Source organism: Trachemys scripta, chromosome 5, assembly GCF_013100865.1.
Source record: "Trachemys scripta elegans isolate TJP31775 chromosome 5, CAS_Tse_1.0, whole genome shotgun sequence".
Taxonomy (NCBI): domain Eukaryota; kingdom Metazoa; phylum Chordata; order Testudines; family Emydidae; genus Trachemys; species Trachemys scripta.
The window spans coordinates 86,541,816-86,559,057 of NC_048302.1; the positions used below are offsets into that span (position 1 = coordinate 86,541,816).

General features: G+C 41.1%; 1 protein-coding gene across 2 annotated transcripts in view; it reads left to right on the forward strand.

Annotated features, from left to right (window-relative positions):
* Nucleotides 1-7,458: 7,458 nt before the first annotated feature.
* LOC117877620 (rho GTPase-activating protein 7-like) overlaps nt 7,459-17,242 on the forward strand; it is a 218,399-nt gene continuing 208,615 nt past the window's right edge. For both annotated transcript variants that reach the window (XM_034770862.1, XM_034770863.1), the window contains exon 1: nt 7,459-7,722. The gene's annotated coding sequence lies outside the window, so the exon portion shown is untranslated. The remainder of the gene's footprint in view (nt 7,723-17,242) is intronic.

Consider the following 17,242-nt stretch of genomic DNA (forward strand, 5'->3'; position numbering starts at 1 on the left):
TTCAGTATTACCCGTTGTAGTCTCCCCTTTAACCAATTCCTTATCCACCTCTCAATTTTCATGTTGATCCCCATCTTTTCCAATTTAGCTAATAATTCCCCATGTGGAACCATATCAAATGCCTTACTGAAATCAAGGTAAGTTAGATCCACTGTGTTTCCTTTGTCTAAAACATCTGTTACCTTCTCAAAGAAGGAGATCAGGTTGGTTTGGCACGATCTACCTTTTGTAAAACCATGTTGTATTTTGTCCCAATTACCATTGACCTCAATATCCTTAACTACTTTCTCCTTCAAATTTTTTTCCAAGACCTTGCATACTACAGATGTCAAACTAACAGATCTGTAGTTACCTGGATCACTTTTTTCCCCTTTCTTAAAAATAGCAACTATGTTTGCAATTCTCCAGTCATATGGTACAACCCCTGAGTTTACAGATTCATTAAAAATTCTTGCTAATGGACTTGCAATTTCATGTGCCAGTTCCTTTAATATTCTCGGATGAAAATTATCTGGACTCCCAATTTAGTCCCATTAAGCTGTTCAAGTTTGGCTTCTATCTCGGATGTGGTAATATCTACCTCCATATCCTCATTCCCATTTGTCATTCTGCCATTATCACTAAGCTCCTCATTAGCCTCATTAAAGACTGAGGCAAAGTATTTGTTTAGATATTGGGCCATGCCTAGATTATCCTTAACCTCCACTCCATCCTCAGTGTTTAGCGGTCCCACTTCTTTCTTTGTTTTCTTCTTATTTATATGGCTCTTTTACTAATGGTTTTAATTCCCTTTGCAAGGTCCAATTCTACATGGCTTTTGGCCTTTCTCACTTTATCCCTACATGTTCTGACCTCAATAAGGTAGCTTTCCTTGCTGATCCCTCCCATCTTCCACTCCTTGTAGGCTTTCTGCTTTTTCTTAATCACCTCTCTGAGTTGCTTGCTCATCCAGCTTGGTCTACAACACCTGCCTATGAATTTTTTCCCCTTTCTTGGGATGCAGGCTTCTGATAGTTTCTACAACTTTGACTTGAAGTAATTCCAGGCCTCCTCCACCTTTAGATCCACAAGTTCATCAGTCCAATCCACTTCCCTAACTTATTTCCTTAATTTTTTAAAGTTAGCCCTTTTGAAATAAAAAACCCTAGTCACAGATCTATTTTTGTTTATCCTTCCATTTAGTTTGAACTGAATTAGCTCATGATCGCGGTAGTGGGGTGGTTACCCGCTCCGGCCCAGAAAGGGTTAAAGCCAACCCTGGGAGAGGGCTGAGGCTGGGAAGGCAGTAACAGCTGGGCCCATGCCCCAATCAGGCCCAGCTGATCCCTATAAGAGGCTGCAAGCCAGAAGCCCAAACAGTCTCTCTCTGCCTTTAGAGAGAGAAGGGCCTGGGAATCTCAGGGTGCCTAGAGTGAGGCAGGGCTGGGGAAAGGCCAGAGGGGCTGGGGAGCTCCAGGCTGGCAACTCTCCAGGCTGCAGGGCCTTGTCCAAATCCCCAGAGAGGCACTGGCTTCCAGAGAGGGGAAGCAGGTCCAGGCCCAACCTTGCCTATGATGAGTGGCTTATACTGCAGTTTGCCCCAGGGAGTGGGACTAGATGATGACTGGCAGTAGCCTTACACTGAGGCGAGGTGGGGTTAGTGGGTGGGGGGTTCCCTGGGGAGGGGAGACCCAAAGAGAAAGGGGTTACTGCCAGGGTGCAGCCTCCAGATAAAGCCCCCAGGGGGCAGCCCCCCTAGGGGGCAGCCCCCCCAGGAGGGACATGGGGGCCAAGTGGCAAGGTGGATCACCAGCCTGCAGAGGGCTCTCCAAGGCTGGCAGAGCTAATTCCCATGGACAATCAGCAGGAGGCGCTGCAGGGGTGAGTCCACACTCTTACAATCACTCAAACCAAGGTTGTACATTACAACCATTTCTTCTACGAGGTCTTCACTACTCACCAAAACCAATTCTAAAATGGCATCCCCTCTTGTTGGTTCAGCAACTACTTGGTGAAGGAATCCATCAGCTATCGCATCCAGGAAAATCTGACCCTTATTATTATTACTAGCACTTGTCCCCCAGTCTATATCTGGGAAGTTAAAGTCTCCCATGATCACACAATTCCTATTAGTATTTACTTCATTAAAAACATTAAAGAGGTCTCTATCCATATCCGATACTGGTGGTCTATAGCACACCCCAAGCACTATCCCACGGGAGGCTCTAGTAGCTTTCTTCTCCAATGTGATTTTTGCCCAAACTAACTCTGTCTTATCCATTCCATCATTTCTTATATCTTTACAGTCTACCTCATCATTGATATACAATGCTACTCCACCACCTTTGCCTTTATTTCTGTCTTTCCTAAACAGCACATACCCTTCAACACCTGTACTCCAGTCATGACTACTATTCCACCATGTTTCTGTTATCCCTATAATATCTGGTTTCACTTTCTGCACCAGTAACTCTAGTTCCTCCATTTTGTTACCTAGGCTCCTCGCATCGGTGTACAAACATCTTAATTTTTGCTGTTTGGCTTCGCTCACATTCTCTATCCGATTAGGCACAGACATTGTATCACCAATATCACATATTAGACTGGTATCTACACTACCCTTCCTCCTTATGTCCATTTTCCTAACCATAGCTGTATCCTTTCTTACTTCGTGTTCTTCCCTCTCAATGTTAAAATCTGTCATGGAGATTACCTGGACATCTCCCAAACATTTCCCCGAAATTCCTAGATTAAAGCTCTCTTAATCAGTTGTGCCAGCCTCCATCCTAGAAGTCTATTTCCCTCCCTACTCAGGTGAAGTCCATCCTGAGAGAACAGTCCTCTGTCCATGAATGCCTCCCAGTGGCCATACATCCCAAAGCCCTCCTTAAAGGACCACTGCTGAGCCATCTGTTGATCATCATAATCTTGTCGCACCTTTGTTGTCCTTCTCTAGGAACAGACAGAATCCCACTGAAGATCACCTGAGCCTCGATTTCCTTGAGCATCTTCCCCAGCGTGGCATAGTCTCCCTTGATACGTTCCAGCTACAGTCTAGCTGTATCATTTGTTCCCACATGAAGGACAATCAGTGGATTCTTTCCTGCTCCTATTAGGATCCCCTTCAGCCTCAGGTCCACATCCTGTATCTTAGCATCCAGCAGACAGCACACCCTTCTGTTCTCTGGATCAGCTCTGGCTACAGGCCTACCTATTCTTCTCAGTAAGGAGTCCCCAATCATGTAGACCTGCCTTTTCATGGTGATGGTGCTATTTTCTGGTCTATCCCCTCTTCCCTCTGGGTGCAAGTCCTCTCAATTCCTATTCTCCCCTTTAATCCTCCGCCACCCATCCCATATCCTCCTCGGGCTCATATTTGGTGTTGTTATCTCCACTGACTCTTCTCCTCTTCCTATAAAACTAGCTGCTCTTCTCTTCTTCCTTGCCCTCCCACCTTCAGTGACTACCTGCTGTGTCTCTTCTTCATTTTCCAACTCCGCAAATCTGTTCCTTTGCTCTATTTCTCCTTCACTAGCCTGTCTTTTCCTTGGCCTGGTTCTCTTAGTCACATGATTCCACTGTCCACTTTCCTCACCTAGCAGTCTCCCATCAGAGTTCTTTGGTCCTGCTACCATCGGCAAGTCTGAGGTTTTCCCTTCAGCCTCCTCATGTCTTTGCTCCATGATCTGCTCAAACCCCCTTCTAAACTCAACCAGAGTTTCCATCTGCATCTCCAATCCTCAGATCTTTTCTTCCATCAGCTCTACCATGTGACACTTCATGCAGATAAAACTCTTTTCGGCTACCCCCTCCAGGATCATGTACATACTACAGCTTCCACATCCAGTCATCTTCATTGTGTCTTCCACTGCTTGGATCACTACCACTGCTGCCTCTGTATCTGTCATAGTCTTCCCACCTAAGTCCTGTTAGTCCAGGAAACACAAACCAAACCACCACCATCCACAGCAACACAAACCCCCAGCGAGCAACAGAACACCACACACTCCCTTCACTAGCCTGTCTGTTCCTCTGCCTGGTTCTCCTAGTCTTCCCCCAAAACTCCCCTGTTTACAGCTCTGGTTGCTAGCTCCTGTACCACTGCAGCTGTCTGTGCTATTGCCTGATTGGCTGGCTACCTTTATAGGACCCCTAATCGGAGAAGCCCCGCCCCTTAATCAGGGCTCAGCTTCTCTCCCAGCACACTGCCCCTACCAGCCTCTACAAATGCCTTATCCTAGCAACAGAACTCCCACTCAAACTCCTCTGTTTACAGCTCTGTTTGTTGGCTCCTGTGCCACTGAAGCTGTCTGTGAAACCAACTAGAACATTTCAAAAAGCTATACCAATAGTTATCTTGCACATCATGTTTGTTCAAATTGGTCTTCCAGGCAGATTTCACAGTATAATTGATGAAACCATACTTTTTATCTATCAAATTTTTGCAACCCTTTTCTTCTCTTTGCAGGTCAACAGTAGAGCAGGTAGGTTAACAATGTTATCTAAGTGTTATAAGTGGTGTATATGAGGATTTTTCCATGTGCTCATCATTAGAGTCAGGGAGCTTACATTGCTAAAACCTTGAATAACTCAACTTTAAGTCTAAGAGCCAGGTTTGGGGGAAAAATGCCTTTTGCCAACTATTTTTTGATACATGTTATATTATATTATGGCTCAGGAGTGCTTCTTAACTTTTGAGTTTGACTTCTTGCCTGAGTAGTAGGGCAGAATTCTGAAAGGTACTGAAGCAGGATTAAATTTATCACTGTTAAAAATGGTATACCCGTGTACTGCCAGAACACTTTGCCTTTGCAATGTTATGAATGTGTTACCAATTTTCAACTTGTTTTTTGGTATTTCGTCAAGGTACTGTGGAACCAAGACGTGTTGTGGTTAAAATATATTTCTACACATTTGCTTTTGCCTCAGAATTACCACAAAAATTATCATATTGCCTCTTTTCTTCTTGTTATTTTATAGTGTGTATACATATAGGTACACAGCATTGAACGATAAGTAAACATGCTATAGTCCTGGTCCATAAGTTTAAAATGTAAAGATACAAACCAGTACAAAACAGTACAGTAAACAGTGAGAAACAAAATTCTACTGCATGTTTGTCTCTAAAGCAGGTTGAAAATATTCCAATGGAACATTTATCTGTTGGAAAATGCAGTTTCTTTGAAACCAGAACTTTCCTTGGGAATGGGTTGATTTTCATGACATTTTGTTTCAGAAAAAAAATGTGCAGTGGGGAGGAAAGATGTTAACGTTGAAAAGTTCTGTTTTTTTATATTATATATATATATATTTGGAACAGAACATTTTGATTTTTCATTTCAAAATTTGCTTTTCAGTTTCAAATTTCTTATATTACTGGGGACAGGGGGCTCCCCGCATAAATCAAGGAGGGGTTAAGGAACTCCTCTGGGCACAATCAGTCCCAACTTGCTACACCTCTGAGCCTGGAGAAGGGCAGGCCCTTAAAACGAAGAGTCCTGGCCTAGTCTGGGAGCACACTGGAGCAAGCAAAGATAGAGCTTCCTAACCACAGAGAACAGGGGCTGTTCGCTAGGGAAATTGCCTGAAAGCACCAGTCACCCGGGCCATTTGAGGAAGTAAAGGACTTTTTTTGAGCTCTGGATCTCAGCCTTCATTGTTTGGACACACAGGAAATAAGGAGCCCAGATCTGCTTTCAGGGACTATTGACCTTTATCCTGCATGAGGCCACAGAGACCTGGTTCTCTTTGTGTGATGTGGAAATATTTTGCCTTTTCTTCATTCTGGACTATTTTACAGCCCTGAAAGGGAGCAGAGTTTATAAGAAATATAGCCAGAGAGCTGTACCCCAAACTCTGACTCTGATCTAAAGTAGCCTCATCATCCAAGGAAGGATATCTGAGTCAAGAGAGGTGCCTCTTCTCACTTCAAGGGGGCATCAGAGAAGTATAACCTATCACAATTATAAGGAGAAAAAAATCAAAATTGAAACAAAACCCTTTGATTGTCCTGCAACTAATTTTTTTTTCCAGAAATTTTATTTCAAGAGAAATGTCTTAATTCCTTGTCTTCCTTTGGATTCATAATGAAAGAAGTCTCAAAATCATAGAATTTAACACAAAGATTCTAGTCTCTGCATAGATCTGTTTGGCTCATTGTGACTAATTGTTTGAATTATAGACTGAAACTCCTTCAAAAAAGGCTGTATATGACCACAATACCCTGTGATTTAGAGCTACAAGTTTCCATTTGGATCACCAGTTTAGATTAAGGTAGTTAAAACTATGTGCCACAAGATCATTCCCTATTGGTTACACATCTGTGTATTATTTTTTATTGTATATACTTCTAAGACACCTATCTTTGGGCACCTGAGAAGGCTGATTAGTTATTCCATTTAGGGTTGTACATTGCTCTTGACTCCTCCATTGACAGCAACATACTTTAAAAGGGTCCTCAACCCCATTTCTGCATGAGCAACTTTTGCTAGACCAATTTTAAACCCTAATATCAGAATTTTGGGACTAGAAAATCCACATATAAAATTGCATGCGCATAAATGAAGATCCCATTTTTAAAATTTAGCCCAAAGTCTTCCATGTGCTGAGAATATAAGGTGCAATAAACTAGGTCCTGATGTCTCCATATTAACTGGTAGCTGAGTTCAACATTCCCTATTTGATCCACCACCTCTGGCCAAACCAACATGCTGTTGGAGATTCACCCTCACCAATGCAGAAGTTCTATAGACCTTTAATTCTCATGGAAAAACGATTCAGTACAAAGGCTGCCCATCACCCTGTGAATAAATATCTTACTCTAAATGTTGGGAGGTCCACAAGATAAGAGCTAAGAAGGCAAGTTACCCTAATTGTTCAGGCACTACATTTTATGATGTATTAAGTTTCATGATGTAACTTTGAAGTTATTGCCATGTTTCCTCCTCTATCTCCTTGCTTAGCTTCACAAAAAAAGACCCAAAGTTCCAGTTAATCTTATCAGTAATAGTACTACTCATTTAATCTAAGAAATAACTGTAAAATAGGTTTGAACGGACCATAAATGAATCAACCAAAGGCAAACTGTGTGGCCTCTGCATAAAAAGATAATTAAAGTCAGCAGCGACACTTCTTTCCTTTTTACTAAACAAAAGGAAACCACTTAACTTGGCTCTATCCTGCTGTTGGCATCCTATAAGGGCGGCATCTCTCTATGATTCTTGTTACCGGGTTAAAATATATGACAGAAAGGTGTGGGAAATTTTGCACTATTTCACATAAAAATTACCCTTGCGGTCTTGGAGCACTATTTGTGTGTGTGTGTGTGTGGCATTTGTTATATGAATAGTTAACATTTATTATTAATTGATACATTTAATTAAAGCCATACTAGTGATTTCCATTAGCTTGCTCTCCAACTTCTACAGAGCTGTCTGTCTGGTTTTAATCAAAACCAAATGGTAATCCAAGTTCCCAGGCTGGAGCAACTAAGAGGAAATCATTCAGAGGACGCAGAAGAAAGCAGGAAAGATAAACAGATGATAGTTTCACAAAATTTGTATAGAACGAAGGCTGTAGATGCTGTGGGTTTCTCTAGAGATGTGATTCAGGCACCCTATCAAACTGGAAAGAAATAGTTACAAGTGTTTTATGTCAGCAAAATGCTAATATGATCAAGATGGAGTCTGTCCTTGTGCTTTTGCAGAGCTGGATTTGTGTGACTCTGGAGGATTCCCAGTAGAGGTAAAGCGGAATATGCCATTGCTTGTGCTATAACTACTTTTAAACTGTAATGACAATCATTCATTTCTCGTGATTCAAACTAATTTAATTGGTAGAAATGTGTTTGCAGTTTACATGTATAGATTTTTATCTATTTAATTCTGTGGTTTTAACAGTCAAAATTGCACTAGAAGCTTTGTAAAAGCCAGCCTGCTTTTTGCCCATTTCTTGCTCTGAATCCCAAAGATCTGAAACATTCAAAGATGTTCTCCTAAGTTTAGGGACAATTGTGGAGTCGCATATGTATGTTTCAGTTACAGAATACATTTTTCATAAACCATTGTGGAATGGAAAATACTTCTAAATTCTCTAAGTGCATCATAAATCTTTTAATAGTTTGACAGAGTTGTCTCAGTCGAGTTGGCTAACTCAAATGACTTGAAATGTTCAGTCTTGTCGTCTTTTTATTTCCCTACCCCCTGCCCCCCCCATGCAGTCCTTCTTTCACATATGCATACTATTCAAAGGCAGGAAATACTTTTCAGGCAATCTGGGCCTGGTTGTTGAGGCCCCTTTCACAAAACATCAGTCTGAATTTAGTAGACAGAAGTCACTGGGAAAAGCTTGACAGAATTCTGCTTAGTTAAGGCTCCCTCCAGCTGCAGAGGGTGTTTTTGTTAGAATCACACATTGAGCATAACTGCTTAGAATAGAGCAGTGATCTCAGCAACGAAATCTGAACTTTTATGCTAGCAGAAACTAACTGGGACTGAGTGATTTTGGGGGGGGGGTTGTTTTGTTTTTGTGGCCAAAGTTTTTAGCGAGGTAATGTCTGTGATTTCCACCTTCTCTTCATATAGGTAAGGCAGTCTTGGAATCTTTTATACTTTGTGTTTAGATAAATAAATAAAGCTGATTTGAAAAATCAAGACATTTTCTGTAACTGCTTAAACTGAATGTCAGTATCCTGCAGTGGAGCTGTCTACATTTACGATATCAAGAATATAACTGGAGGTGATAAAAAAAATCACATTAAGCGGTAGACTTTATCAAACTTTGACAAATCTAAAACAAAATCTGCATGTGTTTTATATTTCTGTCTATAAAAAATCAGAATGATATGCTAAACCTGATTTTTTACATTCAATTATAAATTGTTGCATGGTTTTGTTTGCATTTTTTTTAATGGTCATAAAATAGGAAAACTAGAAGTGTGAATGATTTCTTTTTCTTTTCTTTTTTTAACCTCATTTGCCAACAGGAAGGGCATTTAGGGCTAGGCTTTTTTCCTTGGTACTAATTCTCAGAAGCAAACCTTTTGGTAGGAATATCATTTATACCTCTGTTGGTTTTGTCTCTAGTGGTTTTTCCCAGAGCTACCTTAGTTATAGTTCATGTCTTAAAAATACATATTCTTAAAAGTGTAAATTCTAAATGTGAAATATTAGGGCATATTTCCTGACAGATCTGGTGTTAACTAGGTTTCATCAATCAAGATGGCAGAATTAAAAATAACCGAATGCAGCTAGATAACTGTTTTGTCGTGTGGAATGCTATTCATGCATTTTAGAAGGAAGAAAGCAAAAAACAGTAAATATATATTGATCATAGTAAACTGAACTGAATCTCATTAAAATCTTAATGTTTAATATTATCAATAAAAGTAGCAAGAATCTTTTTGAGCTATTTAGAAGAAAATTTAGCATATCTTTAATTTATATGGCATAAACATAGTTGGCAGTACTCTCTATATAGTAGGTTATTTAATTATTACGGTGTTATGCACATTGGAAATGTATTTGGCAAACTAAACCATAAATATCCCTTTGTCTCTCAATATATCCAGAATGACAGCTATTGCATAGAAGTAATATGAGACATTCTTTGTCGCTTCTGTGCGTCATTAAGATTCTATACAGTTATTGGCCAATTAGGTAACTAAACATGAGTCATCACTTCAAATATGTTGGGGAGAGCTGAAAAAAAGTTTTAACTGTGTTTTTACCAAGTATTGTTTTAAGAATAATGATCCAGAAGTTTCTCATTGCAGTGTGGCATGAAGGGGAGCAAAGGAGCAGAAGGGGCCCAAATACCACAATGGAAAGGAGCAATGGTTTATATCCCATGCTTCCCCATCCCTCTAAGACAGAGGATACCCTTCAGTATGAATGCCTGCAGGGTTACTGCTCTGTGGATAATGGGAAGTGTTGGTCCGAAGGAGAACAAACTGAGAATAGCTGCTAGATATTGTAGCATCCTGTCAGGATTCCATGGATGTTTGGGTAGAAACTAATGTGAAAATTATTGCTGGCCCTATTGACAATATCTTCCCCTTTTGTGACCCAGAGACCTTCATTGCCATAGCCATATTGGGGAAACTAATGGCAATGAAGCTTGTTGCCATGCAGAACAGAAGGCCAGGAAGCAGCATGAGGAGACAGGCTTTTCATATGACTCCTCAGGATTCTGAGCAGGGACCTGATATAACTGGTGATTCTCAGTCTTAATGGTTTTGCAAAAATGCTCCATGCTGTATTCTCTTCAGAGCCAAGCACCCCCTCCCCCAGTTTTGAACCTGCCAGCATTTATACACATGCTTAACTGTACGCATTAGTCCAAATGAAGAGACGAGAGCCCAGCAAAGGATAAAAAGAATGCTCCTTTTCTGATGGAGCAATCTTGCGTGGTGCTGAGCACATTTTGCAAAGATTTCATTTACTTCAATAGTAATAGAAGGCACTCAGCATCTTCTGGGGCTGCGTTGTGCCATCCATGAGAAAACAAAACTGTACATCTGAAAACCAGAATGCCAGGTTTGTCATTTTAGCTGTGAGGGTTTTCTATGAGCAAAATGAAGCAAAGTTAATAACTGGCCACTTTTTCTTAAGTGGAAGAAATCCTTAAAACAAATCATCTCTCCAGTACTCCATTTATGTTTATACCCTAACATTTTCTAGCTATTATACTTTGTAAGTTTTAGTTCCAAAACAAAGCTAAAAATCACAAATACTCTGCTCATGTATCACCATCCAAGGGAAATTAATACATTTAATTCCAGTTGCCAACACAACTATATTTCTTTAAAACAAAAGATAGATTGGAAAATTTTGTATAACTCTACTGTACCTGAAAAAAGAGGATGTAATCTGGTCATTTTGCAAACACTTACCCATGAGTTTAACTTCATGCACATGAATAGCCACACATGGAACAGTAGGACTAATTGTACGTAAAGTTAAGCACGTGCATAAGTGGTGACAAAGAGTGCATCTGAGAACAGAACAGATGCATCCTACACCACAGAAAAACTAAGGCCCCAATCCTGCAAGCTGTTCTGTGCAGGTGAACTCCTATACCTGTGTGGAGCCTGATTAATCTCCAGTAAGGATCCACATGAGTGGACAAGTTAGTAGATTTTGGCCTAAATTCTATTGACCTTCAGGACATTAAGCCAGGATTATTTTTCGCCCAGACATATGAAAATTGGAGAGAATTGTCTGAAGGGACAGGGGATTTATAGTAGGTTCCTAGAACATGCAGCTAGGTGTTGACCTTAGCCTTTCTATAAACATAAACAAATAAAATAATCATCACCATTTTGATTTTTCAGTATTTTCAGTTATTATATTTTTTATTTATGTAAGCAGAGTCAGGATGAGCTCTACCCTGACATCTGATGGTGAATTATGGTGAGTGTGGAAAAGAATTCCAGGGGCTGATCTTGTTTGCATAGGCACACCCCCCGCCTGGCATGAGACAACAGCAACTGATAGTGGATACTTTGGATGGGGTGGGATCCCCAGTTTCTCTGTTATTGGGGCAGGAGGAATAAAGTGTTGTTACCCTGATTATGTGAATCAAGGACAATGAAACTGTTTTATGACAGAGTGTCTCACCATCACCTAAGTAGCACTTGCTAGACAAGGGACATGGGTTCCACAACGCAGTGAATTGAGAGAGGATGGGGACAGGTATTTTACCTGATGGCATGACACCCCTTTGAGGGCTTGAAACACCAATTCCACTACTTTTTCTCTCCACTGTTGAATGTCAGAGCTAACTTTGATTCCATTAGGAGTCTAGTTACAGACTGCTGAGCTGAATTCACTTTGGGCCAATGGTGCACCAGCACTGGGGCTCCCCTACTATAAGCTGGAATCACAAAAGAGGTAAAGTTATTAAGAGCTGAGATCACTGAGTGCTGTGTTAACTAGTGGGGGAGCCTAAAGCTATATTGCTAAGTGGCTAGCAGAGCAGTTTGCGGGGATGGCGGGAGGAGTAGCAAGCGGCGTGGAGCCTTGCAGGGATGGTTGTAGTGGCCCAAGGAACGGTGAGCGGAGCTGTTTGCGGGGACGGCTGGAGCAGCTCACAGGTTGGTGAGCGGAGCGGAGCAGCTAGTAGAACAGAGCAGTTCTTGGGACGGCAGGAGGTGGACTGGCTCGTGGTGAAGGCCGTGGCGGAGCCCCACGGAGAGACGGCCAGACGGCCTCGGATCACGTAAGGTGACCCTTAACACCCTGAGTGCCCCCCTTTTACTCTGGGGCTGTACTGACCAGGGACTGAGACTTTGGGGGCTGTTGGACTTTTGGGACTTTGGGTGGTTGCTGGACCCAAGAGACTTTGGGGGTGTTGGACTTTGAGGACTCTGGGTGATTTTTGGGTTCCCGGATTCAAGAACCAAAGGGAAAGGACACAGCCCAATTTGCTGGGGTGGGTCTTTTGCTCATGATTTGTGTTATGAATCCTGTTTGTGGTGTTTTTCCAATTTAATGCTGATGTCGTTTACCTCATGTTATTAAACATTTTCTGCTACACTCAGACTCCATGCTTGCGAGAAGGGAAGTATTGCCTCTTAGAGGCGCCCAGGGGGTGGTATGTAATTGTCCCAGGTCACTGGGTGGGGGCTCGAGCCGGTTTTGCATTGCGTTATTGAAACGGAACCCCTAGATAGTTGCTGCCAACTTAGATGGGCAGAAGGGTTACATTTAAAATGTCAGAAATGCTAGGTTTAATGTTGCAAGGTATTTTTTTTTTCTACTCTTAACATGACTTTTGTGAAAACTATCATTCCTGGAATGCTATCTGAAAAAAAATTTGCATGATTTGTTAAAAAGCTTACTCTTTTCTCTAAAAGGTATATTTTAGAATATCCTCCTCTGAATTTTAGTCATCCTGGTTCCATCTTATATGATCATTATATTAATGGGAAAAAAAAGTTCAAAGAAATTATGATTATTTTTGATTTGCAGTTTGTGTCCTTTTATTTGGGGGGGAAGGTGGGGGCAGAGTACGTTCTGTTGCAGGGTACGTTAAAGAGTATAGTTTGGATCAATTATATTAATTAGTCAACTTTTCCAATCAGTCAATTTGAAAGCACTTTAATATGTGTTCATTACAGGGTTCTATACTGATCCATGATGGAGAAAGGATTCCCAAATAGTGTGGCTTCTACATCAATAAAACAATTTTTTACTTGCTAGCTCCCTCAATTTTCTGTGAGCAAATGACTGGAGGCTGTAGAACTCAGATTTTCAGTTGCAAAATGTTATTTACAAATAAGTTGAATGGTTAGATCCACTTTCAAATCCAAACATTTTGCAATATGCAAAACCATGATCCAAAGTTGTACCCCAACATCACATGCATGCAAAATTCCAGGTGTAAATTAATAGTAAGACTATGACTAGTCTGAAAATATGGTTTTTAATTCTCATAAAATTGTGAATGTATTTGTTATATGTTGATTATTGTGAGTTTAGTTTATCTCCAGTTGTTACTTGCTGCTGTTGATGATGTTTTTAGGAACTATGTATTTGAAGTGTAATCCTGTGGTAGAGGCGATATAATCCAATATTATGATAATTATGTTTTCTTGAATGAGGAAAACCTCTTACATTGAATTTGGAAGTGCCTATTGTTTTACATTTGGCAGATTGTGCATCAACCACTGAACATAAACACAAAAACAAAGCCTTAGGCAATATGTATCTTTAAAAGCTGGTTCAAATAATCTCTTTAATGTACTGCTGTCTCCAGTTCTTTTTTTTTCTCTTCTTTTTTTTTTTTTTTTTTTGTCTTTTGCTCTTCTAAGGGTTTGTCATCTTATTTTATTATCTCTTTTTAAAAAAAAAATCAAAATGGGGACCAAACTAGATCTTTGAACAATGGAAAAACTTGGATCATGATTTGAACTTCATATATGATCCTGGTTATCTATTTGCATCTCTGTTTCCAGTCCAATCCTTTTTTTGTCTTATCCAGGGGTTCTCAAACTTTTTTTACAGGCGACCCCTTTCACATAGCAAGCTTCTGAGTGCGACCCCCTTATAAATTAAAAACACATTTTATATATTTAACACCATTATAAATGCTGGAGGCAAATCGGGATTTGGGGTGGAGGCTGACAGCTCACGACCCCCCATGTAATAGCCTCATAACCCCCTGAGGGGTCCCAACTCCCAGTTTGAGAACCCCTGGTCTTATCTATCTAGACTGTCAGCTCCTTGGGGCAGAGGCCAACTACCACCCCGGATTAAAGCTTCTGTTCCTGAGCAAGCTCACAGAAAGCTAGTCAAAGGCCGAAAAGCTCAACTAATGTTCTAGCCCTGGCACAATCTGAATTCAGGCCAGGATATGGGATGGAAATAGCTTTTAGTGGCACTGATGGATGATGATCCCTTGCAGTCAACCCATTCTCATCCTCCTAGATCTCTCTGAATATTTGGCACTGTCTAACATGAGACAATGCTGCCTCACCTAAGAAAAGTTGCAGGAGTCCAAGGGAATGCACTAGAATGGTTTGAGTCCTTCTGGAAGGGACACACCTAAAAAGAATTGATGGAAACCATGCCTCCACTACTAGACCCTTCACTTGAAGAGTCCCACTGAGATCAGTTCTCTCCCTCTGGTTCTTTTCAACATCTACAGACTGCCACCAGATGAACTAGTCAGACAACATGGACTCAGGTACCAGCAATTTACAGATGACACACAGCTTTACCTACCCTTCACCACATATGACCACACAAGTGCCACCAAGATGGCCCCATGCTTGGATGAGATCAGCTCATGTATGAAGAACAGCTGGATGAAGCTGAACCCAAGCAAGACTGAGGCCAGGCTGGTGATCAGTGTGACATTCAATGATCCCTCAGAGGAAAGGTTCTGGGCAGAGATCTGGTTCATGAAGCTCTGCATTACAGAACAGGAGCTTCTTAAAGGTACAGTTACCCACAGGGAGAGTAAACACTTTTTGAAAAGTTTGACGCAGTCTTCTTTAGTTGAATTGACCAATTTGTAGGTCTGAAGCATCGGAGAGCAAAGTTTTCAACCATCTTAGTTGGCTATGAAACTCTGTCCCTTCCTAACAGATGACATGTGCTCAGTTATTAGATATCTTTGTCACCTCCCACCTGAACTACAGCAATGCAGTATACCTAGGCACAAAGCCATCAGCCCTTAGGAAACTACAACAATTACAGAAGGCTATGGCACTTCCCTCAGCAACACAGGCTACTGCAAGAACATCAGAACTATTCTCTCCACTGGCTTCCCACAGAATGCTGAGTCAAGTTCAAGGTTTGGGTCCTTTTCGTCAATATGCTGACTGGCCTGAGCCCAAGATACTGAAAAGATCTCCTGAAGCTTTGGGATAAGAAACCAAGTTATCAACCACTGCCTTTAGGCACAATGAAACTATAAAGGAAAAGCTCATCTGTGCAATGGAAAAAAAATTCTGGGAGGCCAATCTGGAAATGTGGAACTAACTCCCACTGGATCCAAGGACATGGATAAACCTCACCACCTTCCACTACTTCTACCTGCCTTTGATAACATAAACACATAGTGGTGTGTTAATTTAAAAAGCAAAACACCCTCCACCCCCAAGAACAGAACCCTACCAAAACAAAGCCCTCCACTGCAGACCAGTTCTGCAGACACAGTTCTTCCCTTGGGAACAGTATGAGTGAGAGAACAAACCACACATGACAGGTGTTAACCACTATTGGAAGGTGCTCAGTTACTACGGTGATGAGCATGGTATAAGAACATATGTAAAATGGAATCGCATTTTATGAAACTGGTATCTCTCACTTATCACCCAGCTGCTTTGGAGAAAATATGTCTAAAATACAGTAGTTGCACAATCTCTGCATATATTTGTCAGCAGTCTATCCAGCTGATTAGAGCGTATCATAGAATGAAAGCTTTACCTCCCTTCAAGTCCTCCTACATGGTATTGCCACTACAAAGTAATCTGTATGTAATATAAGAGCCTCACTGCTCTCTAGTCTCTTCAAAAGGCCAGTTCCAGTTGCCATTCTCATGGCTTGTTGCAATTGCATCCTAAGCGATATTCCAGATGCACTTGCCCAGTTTCCTCTCAGGATATTTTCAGTTGCACCCAAATGGGAATTCCTATCACGCTTTTACTGGCAGCCTGTACCTTTTCTCCTTAAACCTCATGTCCACTAGGAAACAAAGCCATTGCTGACAGTGGTATTCAGCAGTCAATTCCATTTAACTGTGTTGAAAAAGAGTTTAACGACTAGTGTACATGGGATAAAATCTGTTTTCAACACTATATTATGTATAAATGTGTAATTGAGACCTTGTTCAATCAAATCTGTCACGTTTCTGTAATGGTGTTTTTTGTCCCATCTACACTGGCAGTTAAACTATTTTCATCACCGATTCAGCAGTGGGACTTGTTGCTGACAACCATTGTCAGCAGTGGCTCGAACAGGACCATAGCCTATAGCATTTTTTCTTTAAATTGTCTCACTCCTTCCCTTCTATTGGAAGCTTCAATCTGGTAGGCGTTGGAAATAAAGTCAAGCAAAATTAAATTGGTTTCAATATGACAACCATCTATAGCTAGAAAACTTGGTCTTTACACTGCAGGTTTGGGGGGTTTGTTTGTTTGTTTGTTTCCATTCTGAATACATTGATTAGTTTTTCTATTAACTCCACCACAGGTTAAGAATGATCATCTTGGGTACCCCAGATGTGTTTGGAAGTTTTAAATAGATACTTAGGGTACATCTACACTCTGAGCTGGGGGGAAAAGATGGTGAGATGGATCTCAGCTCAAGGAAACATACCCATGCTAGCTAGCACTGATTGAGCTAGCGTGCTAAAAATAGAGTGTAGCCACATCCACATGAGCAGCAGGAAGGGCTAGCCACCCGAGCACATACCAGTGGTCTCAGAGAGCTCATACTCATGGAGGCTAACCTGTCCATTTCACCCATGATGCTGCAGCAACACTCACTCATGCTAGTTCTGATAAAGTTGTCTTGAGCTAGGAATCATGTCCCCCGCTCAAAGTGTAGACACACCTTCATATAATTCATCTTGAGCCTGATTCTGCTTCTATGAAAATCAATGGCAAAAGTGCCTGACTTCAGTGGCATCAGGACTAAGCCAACTGTTGGTTTTTGTTGTTTTCCCCTAGAGGAAAAATACTAATTTAAGATAGCTGCTGCTATTCGATAATATGTATGGCACTCTGTTTAGGTAGACAATTTATTACTTGGAA